Source organism: Alnus glutinosa, chromosome 7, assembly GCF_958979055.1.
Source record: "Alnus glutinosa chromosome 7, dhAlnGlut1.1, whole genome shotgun sequence".
NCBI lineage: Eukaryota > Viridiplantae > Streptophyta > Magnoliopsida > Fagales > Betulaceae > Alnus > Alnus glutinosa.
In genome coordinates this window covers 27,042,502-27,055,356 of record NC_084892.1, presented here as the reverse complement: position 1 = coordinate 27,055,356, position 12,855 = coordinate 27,042,502, and positions in this window count along the sequence as shown.

Below are 12,855 nucleotides of genomic sequence, written 5' to 3'. Positions count from 1 at the left end.
ATATAATTATTATATGCTATTTGTATATTGGGTAATAGGCTTTTTGGGCCTTCTCTAGGTCTCTATTAGGGCATGTTTTAAAAGATTTTGAAAATAATTTAGGCTGATTTTTAGTGTATCGGGCTTGTTTTAATTTTTTTTTTTAAGCCATAATTTTTTGAAAATGTATATTGAATTCATATTATTTTTGCCAAAAGTGTTACACGAAAAAATGCAACACAACTAACAAAACTAATGTAAACATAATCTATATATACTCCAAAATGATGTCGTTTGGTGAATTTATTAAATATAAAAAATATATATTATATATAAAGGGTATGCGAATGCAGCTATTAATCGCATCCATCTAAAATCTTTATTTACATATGCAGATAATATTTTTACTATTTACATGTACGGATGCATATGCGGGCGATTAATGCCCACACACGTGTACCCCTACATACAAGATAAAAGAGCATTCTCATCCTGCTGGCCAAAGAAACTGCATGAGTACTCTGTAACTTAGAGGAAAAAAGAAAAAAGAAAATTCTCTTTTCTCTCAATAAAGAAAAAATATTTAAATGAATTATAGTAAAATTAAATAGCTAAAATAAATAATAGGATGTAAATGAAAAAAATTGATAGTTAAAATAGGAAAAAAAAATAATGAATTTGGCTTATGTACCGTAATTTTTTTAATGGTCAAAATTTGCACACATTTATAATTTTTTGTTTTTAGCACGTAAAATCACACTATAGTTGAAATGGATAGAAAATTTGCTGAGTTGTTCTAAATTCGTAATCAGACATAAATTTACTCCTCCGACAGACTAGACAATGGTGGAAAGCATTCAGTGGGTGTCTGTAAGGACTGTCTGCTACCATGGGATTCCCTGCGCAAATTTGTCTGTAGTCCTATATATTAGGTCAAAAGATTGAAGATAAAAGCAGATATCAAGTGGATATTCGCTGATTTTCAAGTTGTGGTCCTGACAATGACTTCTCCTTTGAATATTAGACAGGGGCTCGACCTCCTCAGAATGGTCCATGTCTATGAGCTGGGCGGTGGTGAAGCATCATGCTGTAACTTTCAGAGCAGTTATATCCCATCTCTTCTTTTTCTTTTCTTTTTTCTCTGTTTTCGAATTATATATGATTCGAGAATATTGGACCGTTCCTTAGTTGAAATCCAGCTAGGAGGCTGTAAATTGCATTGTACAATTATCCCATGATCACAAACTCTTCTGCTATGGAAGAAATTATATATAAACTGTGCGTACTTAAAATATTAAATAATCTTAATCGATAACATCACTGTTGCCATCACTATTAATAGATTTATAATCAATGAATCATACACTCGCTCAGGGAGGAAAAAAAAAAATTAATGATAACAATAATCATACAATCTTTGTTTCTGGTCAATGAATCATGGGACTTTTTTCATATACATATATTTTCCAAAGGCAAGCGGGAATTCTAGGAAGAACTTGTGGACATGGAGTTTGATCGCGGCAAAGAGGAAGAAGAATTCAAGAACTCGATGCAATCCTCTATGGCTTCAGCTCGATGGGAGTCAATTATGGGATCGGAGACTGAGCGTGACCTGACCAAAGACGAGGAAACGTCGACCTTACGTGAAGACCTTCTTCTCATGGAAATAAATCGTATGGCTCTTACCACCTTAGCCTGCAGGCGCTGTAGAAATTTGACAGGAGAGAATCCCGAATCTTTTGGCAGCCGGAAAGTCCATATTCCGATGACCCTTTTCCTGCCTCCGGAGACTCTGGTTCCTCCACCATGTTTGAGAAACATCGTTGGCTTATCATTCACATCCGGACTGAAACTCACTCTTTTGCTTGCTTTTCTCGACATTTGATAGTATTCCCAGATAAAAATTATTAATTCTGGCTCCTAGCCTCCTGTTTCACACACACACACACACAGAGAGAGAGAAAGAGAGAGAGAGAGAGGGAGAAATCTGTAAGCAGAGGGGACAATAGGTTTGGTTGAAGGGGGTATTTATTGAGGAAAAAGAGAAAAAAGTAAAAAGAGGCCGGACACTGGAGAAAAAGATAAAGAGAGAATTGGCTTCTCACTGAAATGAGAAAATTATTATACAAAACATATGTTTGTTCAAAGAGGTTCGGTTGGGTTGACTGTAAGACCAATTATATATATATATATATATATATATATATATGCCTATATAGGCTATAGCAAGCGTTTAGTTGAAGCACTCGGATAATCACATACGTGCATGCACTGCGTGAGCCATGCACATACGCTCATGCATTTGATATATACATAAATGCACTATACCAACTTTTGGACTTGCCATTTTCAAGTGATGGAGAAACTTTTGTGGGTATTAATATGTAGGGACGTCGAGTATGAACAGGAGGAAGTTTTGGGTGCACACATATATATATATATATATATATATATATATATATATATATATATATATATATATATATATATATATATATAATTATATACACACGAGAATTTTACAAGCTAGCTAGGTTGAAGAAAGAGAAGGGTTTTGGTCAAAGAAAAGAATGAGTGGTGGAGCCGTGAAGAGAGGCAAGCACTTGATACTCTTCATATCAGCGTTGCTTTTTAGGTGCTTTTCTGAGGGCCTATCCTTTCCTTTTGTTGGCCATATATGATTCTGTTCAGAATCAGAAAGAGTGGGAGAGAAAGAGAGGGAATCTGTTTGAATATAGGGTTGTGGGCTTCGCGTGAAAATTAGGAAACCTATATATATATATACATGCATCATCTCTTTCTTTATTTTATATATCCTTCCTTCTTTTCTAAGAACAAATTCCTGTTGAAAAATCTGTTTGGTAGCATGTTTTTTTGACTGGGAGTTAAAAAGACCCCCAGTTCCCAATGGAGTGCACTCATTCAAGAACAAGGCCGAAGTCATACGAGAAACCAATAAAAGTGGGCAGCGTGCTCTAATGGTAATACTATACAAATTTTTCAAAGTTGTGGTCCGTTCGTGGGTTAATGCAGTTTGACGGAATGGTTGTAGCTAGGACGTACACCACCAAAAGAGTCTAATATAATTTTTTTTATTATTATTATTATTTTTTTTTTTTTTGTGCATTTAAGATGAGCCTAATCATCCTTACCTGAATCCTAGGGCCCTAGATCCATTTTCCCGACCTGCATTGGTCTAATGCCTATCAAATTGCATATGAAAATTAATGATTCTATTTATAATTAGTTCGATCAGACAAGTATTTTTCTTTTTCACATATTTATGTATGTATCATATATATGCACATACTTGCGTCTAAACATACATGCATACCCATCCGTATATTTATATTCTTTATTTTTTTTTTTTATAAGTACAATCAGTAACCAATTACAACAAAAGAGAAAAAACACAACAAGAGGGCTTGGGCAACCCAAAATTGAAACTAAGAACGAAAGTACGCGGGGGCAATGCTTCCGAAGATGCGGGCCCATTAACTTGAGGCACGGATGCCACAAAGCCGGAGTCACCAGTAAAGGTGATTTCAAAGGTGTATTGAGTCACAAGGACCCAAACACCATAATAACAGAGGTAAACATGGGGAAAGAGAGACAAAACAAAAGCCCAAAAAATCATAAAACGAAAATAAACAACAGTAGCAGAAAATCGGGTGGATGATGGGTGGGAGCCGTCCTGAGTGGTGCGTGAGAAACACGCGCCGCCCAAGGACAGCCTCTCATCAACGGGAAGCCCCAGTTTCGTCAGGTTCCGCCGGGGGAGGAAGCAGGAGAAGATGAAGGAAGCAGGCGGATGCATCACGCGCCGGTTGAGCATTGAAGCTCTCGGGCGCGTGGGAGACACGCGCCTACATCCAGAGGGCGGTGGAGAAGACGGAGATCACCGGCGGACACCAGAGAAGCCGAGGAACCCGTTGCTGAGGGTCATGTCCTGAACCAGTGGAAGGAGGCGAGTAGATCTGAAACCAAAGAAACAAAACCAAACACCAATCCAAAAGGGAAGGGGGAAACAAGGAACACCAATATCAGTTGCTGTTGGAAAGAGGAAAACCTAGTGAAAACAGGAAAAAGTTGAAGATAAATCCAGTACGAAGCCGGCCTTGTGATCTGAGAAGGAAATCTCAGAATTATTGGGTGATGGGTGTGGGTGTTATGGTGTGTTGGGAGAGGAAGTAGCATAGGGAACGAACGGGAGGGAGCATGTGAAGGGAAAGGTAGAAGCAAAGGGAACAAACGGGAGGGAAGCAAAAAGCTCCCTCCCATGGAGGGATCACCAGTAGCAAGAAGCCCAAGGTATTTCTAGAGAGAGGGGAGAGCGTCTCTCACTAAAAAATTGCGTCAAAATATTTTTTTAACTACCTATTTTATATTCTTTATTTTGGGTTCCAAAGAAAAGATTCAAAATTAACAATTATGATTTAGGTTTAGCTTTCCAGTCTTTGAATAAAAAATGTTGAATTACCAAATATTTTCCCAGCCTTTGGACTTATTACAATTAGATTGAGGACCACTTTGAAGTTAATTTGGACTTTTATCAAGAAGACTTCATTGCGCCTTTGAACAAAATGCCCGTTGCATTCATATGAACCCAGATGGACTGGAGAAATGAGGATCATTTATGTGTATGAGATGCAATAACAGGTTCTTGGGGGTTGGAATATGTAAAGAGACTAACGCCACTTTTCATACTTATTTATTAAATTGACCCGACATATTTTAAGGGATTTCTCATATAATCACTTAAAAAAGAAAAAAGAAAAAAAGAAAAAATCCTGTCAATCAATATAAAATAAGTGTGATAATTAAATGAGTATACGTAACGTCGAGTGGTTAATTCTTGTCTGAATCTATATATAAGGATTTTGAGAAGATTTTTATTATTATTATTATTATTATTATTATTATTTTCACTTTTTGGGTGAAAGATTTGAAGACCGCACAAATGGAAATGCTAATATCCACCAAATATTGGCATTAAATACACTACATAAAAAAATATATAAATAAAAAAAAAAAAAAAAAAAAAAACCAGAAATATGAGCCTCCATACTAAATATTGCAATCTATATACAGGCCAGGCCTCGCACAAAATTAATTAAAATTGCTTGACATTTCTATTTTGTACGTATTGAAGTCTTCTTAATTAACATAACTGTTTTAAGAGTTTATAAAAGGAGTATAAAGGAAATAGTAAATAAATAATAAAATTCAATGGAGAAGTTTATTTTCTTTTCTTTTGTTCTGACATTAATTTAAGATAAATAAATAATTGAAAAGGAGAAACAAATTATCGGCTATGATATCCTTCATATTTTATTTATGTACGTCTTTCATTAGTGGCCGCGCGGGAGGATTAAAAAATCAAAAAGAAAAAGATATTTTAATTTAGTCATTTACTATATAAGAAAAATCTTTACTCCGTTCTTTTTTTCTTTTCTTTTTCTTTTCTTTTTAACATAATAGTATCTCATATTTCATTATTCAAAAAATAAGAATTGACCCTACAAGAGGATCTAGGGACCACGTTGTTCCCTAATTACAATACTCCTAATATTCAAGATGTGACAACACAAAATCTTCCTCGATCAAGACGCTCCTCCAAAAAAACATGACAAGGTAATATAATTTGAAATAATTGTACCGTTGGTCCATGTGGTATGTCATAATTATTTTTCACGTTTAAAAAGTTCATGGGAGGTCCTTGTGCTATGCAATAATTATAAATCGATCGCTAACGTCAAATTCTGTTAAATTTTTTAACAGATTTCGTCAAATGTCACGTTAGCGCCACGTGTCGCTAATAAGATGGCGACACGTGTCCATCTTAATAAAAAAAATATAAATTTATTAAAAAAATAAATAAATATACTTATTTTTTAAAAAAAAAAAAACAGCAAGGGGTCACGTTTTTCTTTTTTTTTTTAAAAAAAAAAATAATAAGTATTTTTATTTATTTTTTAATAAAATTTTTTATAATTATTAAGATGGACACATGTCGCCATCTTATTGGCGACACGTGGCGCTGACGTATATAGCTAACAGATTCCGTCAAAATGGTGGACGGAAAATCGATCCAGGGAGTAAAACGTAATTATTGCATAGCACATGGACCTCCCATGAACTTTTTAAACCATAAGGACTAAAAAATAATTATAACATACCACATGGACCAACGGTGCAATTATTCCAACTTCTCTATCTACTGTGTGCCAATATTCAATCTTAAGCCATATATGTTACAATAAATCTTTATTTGGCTTGAATTGGTTCAAGCTACCAAAAATTCCTTTATCATCCATGCACCCTTGACATCTTTGTTGATAGCTTTACCTTATCTTGTTCCTTCCTTGAATCAAAATTAAAGCCAAGAATTAATTGTACAACCACATATTTGTCTTGTGCTTGAAATTGAAATAACCCCAGGTTCATGAGTGTCGCGCATATAAGAGTTGCACCAAATTCACTAAATGTAATTAACTTGCATCAAAAGCCAAACACGCTCTTAATAAGGTCATATGAAGTGTGTCAAGAGACTAGCCGACACTCGATCGTCATGTGGAACTTGGCCGGCTTTGATATATACCGGCCAGTTTATTATGATAGATTAATTTTTTTTGGATCGTAGACAAGTAGTAAAAAAAAAGAAGAATAATAAAATAAGTAAATCATACCATAAGACACCAAGATTTACATGGTTTAGCTTGCAAGCTTACATCAACATGCGGAGATGATCGAATTAAAAAAAATAAATAAACCACTCGAATTTATAAAATTACTCTCTTGATGGGAATAGCCACCTTGGGCTAAAGCCTTACTCGAGCTTGTTCAGAACTACCGAAGCAACACTAGCTTATATAGTTTTCAAAATATTCCTATTTGTTGTTAGACAAATGAATACCAAATTACTTATATCTTTAATTCTTATTCATTGTCGGTCAAAGAACACTGAATAATTTCTTTTTACACTAAGTTAATTAAGGCTCCGTTTATTTCGGCGTTAAATGTTTTTCGTATTTTTTCGGTGTTTGGTATATGATCGAAAATGATGGTCAAATTGAAAATATTTCAATTTGATCGGAAAAGCTTTTTTAATCTTCGAAAAAAGGTTTCCGTTTTTTAATATCGTAAACCATTTTACGAGTTTGAACTTCTTCTTCTCACACGCATTATCTCTCACGGTTTATTCTCCATCGTTCATTTCCATTTAATTCCTCTCAGAATTCCATCCATACAAGCTAGCCGTAAGTTTCGATAGTTAGTGTAGTGTCCGCAGGTATCTGAGTGCAAATTGATATATTTTTTAAATTTAATGGTGGATATGACAAGGTTGCGACAATTATATATTGATAAGCCATGTCCGACCTTGGAATTGATCCAAGGGGGCCGGAATTTTTTGAAATTGCTTGCCTGAATTCCAAAGAATTTATTTCTAGCCCAAATTCTCTAAAATTTGGGCAAGAAATCAAGGGATCTAAGTCTTCCAAAAGGGATTATCAAATTAATATTGTTTAATTACTTGAACGAAGCAAAAGAGAAGCGGTAAACATGCAATTAACTTTAATCCCTTTCTTGGTATTTTCACCGTTTTATGCGCCCCTATTGATAAGATCATGTCATCTTATTTTAATCCATTTTTTTTACTGTTTATATGTATTTTTTGCATTGTTATTTATTTATTTTTATTTTTTTCTGAGTTTATTGTTGAAGAGCCAATTCCTTTTTTCTACGTCTTCCACTTTCTTTTCCTTTCAGATCAAGCGTTAAAAAGACCATCTCTTATAACCCTTTCACCATTTCAATTAAAAAAAAAAAAAAAAAAAGTCAATAAATATTTTATTTTTTATCTTTAACCTGAAAACGACAGTTTTTCAGTTATTAATGTTTACGAGTTCCAAACATGCTAACTATAGTTTTGGAATTGTCGTTAAAAGGTGAATGTGGAATATTAGTCAAGGCCTGCATTCTTGCATAGAGAAGACTGAAGAGATCGAATGGGCAGCCAGGAGGCCCACGGCCACGTACACCTTTCCTTTTTGGACTGCACTGCACCAAACTAGCTAAGCCCTTTTCAAGTTGATAGACGTTCAACGACTTAACGACAGATCTCCACATATATATATGCTAATTAAACATCATTTTCACATAATATTAAACATCATTAGTTGTCACCTTTAATTTCTGTTCCAGTGGGCTGCTGATCTTCGACTTTCTTTTTATTTCTTCTGTTCTGTAATGGAGGAGAGGAAATATAAGGGAAATATTCAGTTTCAGGCTATATTTGCTAATCAAACGTATTCTTGTATTAATTTTTTTTTTTTTTTTTTATCTCAAAATACAAATAATTTTTTATAAAACTATATTCTTATTTTGTCGTAAGAATATTTTGACAAAACATGTGTTTAAATTTTGCTGTGATCGGAGCTAGCTTACCATTCTTTTTTACAAAAAAGAAAAAAAAGAAAAGGGATTAGAGTGGTCGTTAATTGATGACAGCCACACGACCACTCTTTTTTCTTTTTCTTTTTCTTTTTTTTTTTAAAAAAATTTAATTTGTTAAAATGAATCAGCTCTACATTTTAAGGTCAGCTCAATAGATAGATGAGTGAGCCCCGCCTAAGGCCCCAATTTTATAAAGGCCCAAAAAGGCCTTTTATACTAAATTTGTCAAAAGAAAGAAAAAAAAAAATAGGAGGAGACCATTTGGCGTGTTAACGGGGATTAGAAAAAATAATTGAAATTAAATAAATTAGATTCTTTTTTCAAATTTTTGCATTGCTTATAGAATATTATTGACAATACCCACCGCAACAATTGCTTTTACATGAAAATAAAAAATTAATAAAATCCTACTGAGGATCAAGTATGTCATAAGAAATATTATCTGTTCAGATTAATATATGAACAAAACTTGAATATAAAAGTTTGATTCAAAGAATGATTTTTAAATTATTTATTTATATTTCATATCATATTAAATATAAAATGTTATATTATTATTTAAAAATTAAAAAAATGCTACATTTTGACTTTTTTTCCTTAGCCTTAGGCATCAACTTCCATTAAGCTGCCCTGCTACAACCTACATCTATGTGGGTTTTCTACAAATAAATAGGTGTATTCCATACAATAATATTTTTTCAAATGTAAACATCACTAGAACATATATCTAAAGACTAAAATCACTTATCATCTTTATTCTACATCAAAACATTATTTTTAAACTAAAAATACAAAACACTAATTATCTCAATACATTAACAAACATAACATCAATTTCTCAAGAAGGACCCATTTATTAGTTTAATCTAACGTCTCGGGAAAAAGGAAGGAAAAAAAAAACGCTAGTCATATCACTAAGGATTCAAGAAAAAACGTTAGTTATATTTGTGCTATCACTCCAAAAATATTACTCAATTTGAAATTTCTCTATAATTACTTATAACGCTCGGTCTCAACTAATAAGACTCAGAATTCATTAATATTTTTATAAATTATCCGCTCTATATAAACTGTTCTATCTAAGACTGAGATGTTTTTGTAAACAATTGGATATTCATGTTCTTTTCTTCAACAAAAGGGAAAAGGACGCAAAACAAAACAAGCCAACCTCAACACAACTTGACGTTGCTTTCAAGTTTCAATCAAATTGAATGCAAGTGACATTCTTATTTATATTACGTAATATTAATAATAAAAAAAGTCTCAATCTAATAATGACTCATGATCCAATATTAAAAATGAGTTGCAAGGGGATATCCACTAGAATATCTTATGATTCTCAGATTTTTATGCTCCAATGATTAATATAGATTGACTTTACAACTAGGGATGGAGCCAAAAACTCTTATGGACAATGGGCTAGAGGCTAAAAACATTTGTTGATAAGGGTCAGTAGACTAAAGTTTTATTTTTTTACCTAATTTTTTTTTTCTTTTTTTGGAATCGAGGTGGGGGCATGCATGGCCTATGCCGCCCCCCCTAAATTCGTCACTGATTACGACAGTCACCGAACATAATAGCAATATGGTGTATACTTTGATAAATAGTGACCAAAAAACTATTTTAATTCTTACTCTCTAGTGGCAGATGATTTTTTTCTTGCTTCTTTCTTCCTCTTTTTTACTATAAAAATAGAAGGAAGATCCCACAAATTGCCTATAGCACTGGGCAATTTGGGCTCAAATGGCATATAGTCTTTACTATGGGAAGTATATAACCCTAATGACGACATATAATTCTCACTCCTCGGATCAGTCTTTCGTAATGATATTTATCTTTAAAACACGTGAGAATTAAAAATGCTTATAAAAATTACGTACTCTAAGAGTAAATGTCAGTTTAATTACTAAATTGGAAAGAATTTAATAATGATTCATATTACAGTTAGTGCCAAGAATGAATTGTTGATGTAAATGATTGATGGCAAATAATATATTTTGGTGACCACAAGGGAGCATAATGGCATCATGAAAACGCCAATACATGTTAGCTCTATGAATCATTGGAGCATATGTTTCTTTTAATAATAATAATAAAACCAAAAAAAAAAAAAAAAAAATTGAGAGAAAGAGTATCATTTGGAGAATTGGAGAGGGACCCTCTATAGAATTACTATTTTTTTTAAAAAATAAAAAATAAAAAATTATAGAATTACTAATTGAGTAGTCATGTATGTGATGTTAATTTGTGCAGATTTTGTGAGCCCCAATCCACCACAACGCCGCCCCCAACCGACAATCCTATCCTATCCAAAAGGTTATAACTTATAAGGTCAAAAAGCAAGTTGAAAAGACAAGTGAGAGTCTCATGGTGAACTATAAATCCTAAAAGGTGCATTTACATTCATAAGAAAACATGATAATTACGTAAATTAATTTTGATATTTTGTATGATTATAATATTTTTATTCTGCATTAATTCTTTTTAAAAAAAAATTTAAAATTTATTTTATCACAACCCTAGTACCCAACCCGCCATTCCATCCAAAAGGTTAAAAGGTCAAACAACTGGTGCACTATAATTACATATTCCTACCGGTTATAGTTGCTATTTTCTCACGACTGCAATTTTAACCGAAATATTTGATTATTCTTATTTAAATAGACCGATTGCGGTTATTACCAATCGTCGATGATCTGGTTATTAAAAATCGGTTATTAACCGGATAATTGGTTTTCATACATTGTTGACTTTTTTATTTTTATTTTTTTTGTTTAATCTAATATCCATCCATTCAAAATTCAATGCTAAATTGTAAATACTAAATAAAATGATTGCAAAAAAAAAAAAAATCAAACAAACAAATTTGATAAATATAATGACAATTGTATTGTAATTAAAATACGATGATAATTCAAAAAACTACCAAACCTTCGTATTAAAAAACTTAAGATAATTCATTCTTTAAATTTAAAGGGTTGAGTTTGAGGCCCATCTATAATAAATATAATTATTTGTGTGTGTGTGTGTGTGTATATATATAAACCGGTTTTCTAAAATCCTATAAGCGGTAAACGTAACTAGGATACTCGGTTATCTGGGCATCCGATTGCGGTTATTTCTGATTTTTCAATTATTCAGTTAACGATTATTCGCGGTAAATAACCGCCCGCTTATAGGATTTTAATAATAGTGTAATGCTATATATTACACTATCTTCACACTAGGTTAATGTGGCAGTGTCCATCGACACTTGAATCAATAATTGTTAAACTAATGTTTTTTTTTAAAAAAATTAAGGGCCGATAACTACTATCACATGAAATCGGATTACGTTCAAATGAACTAAAAAGGAGCCGGTTACTTAAAAAGGAGGGAAAAAATTGTCTAAAAAAGGTAAAATAACAATTTTGTTAATCTTTTTTAAAGAACCGGCTCATCTTCAGTTTATTTGAACTTAAAATAATTCTGTTCTCTGTTTGATCAACCCCATAACACAGGAGTATAATATATAACATTACTCTGAATAGAATATGTAAATTGCACATATAATCATATGTTCTAAGAAATAGTAATTTAATAAACTAAACTAAAGAAGTTTTCTCCATCCGTTTTATCAACCCAATCTAAAGAAATACTTCATCGTTTCAACTTTGTTTCCTGGATTTTTATTACTTTCCCATCTCTCAAGCCACCATTTGTTGATGTCGTCACAAGTATCGGGCTGTTTTTCCCTTCAATTATTCCTCCATTTCTTAATGATTAAAAAATGTGATTAAATCCGGAGAACTGCAGATTTGTGTGGTCAAACTCATAGCCTTGTATAAAAAACGCAGAAAAAACTAATACACCATCATATCTATCAAGTGTCCATCAAATAATGAGATAGCTTTTAAAATTACCATTAAACATGTGATTGATCAAATGGCTAATTTGGAGTAATTCAAAAAATGAGGTGACTTTTAAAATCATCATTGGGCGTGTGATTGATTAAATGATGATTTTAAAAGCCACCTCATTTTTTGAATTACTCCAAATTAGCCATTTGATCAATCACATGTTTAATGGTGATTTTAAAAGCCATCTCATTATTTGATGGACACTTGATAGATATTTATATGGCATATAGAATTACTCTATAAAAACGAAAGATACCCAGAAAAAACATTTCACGTAAGCAATTAAAATAACTTAAAATCATCAACAAATGGTGGCGTAATAAATCATTCTTCTTTAAAACAAAAATAAATGTGAGCTCTGTTAATCATATTAAAAATCCATACGTAATCAAAGTTTAAACGTGGGTTTGACGAATTTTCTAAAAATTACACGTAAGCTCTGTTAATTATGTTATTAGAAATTAATACATAGATAGAAGACTATACTTTTGTATTAATATTTTTGTTGAGTAAGGAAAAC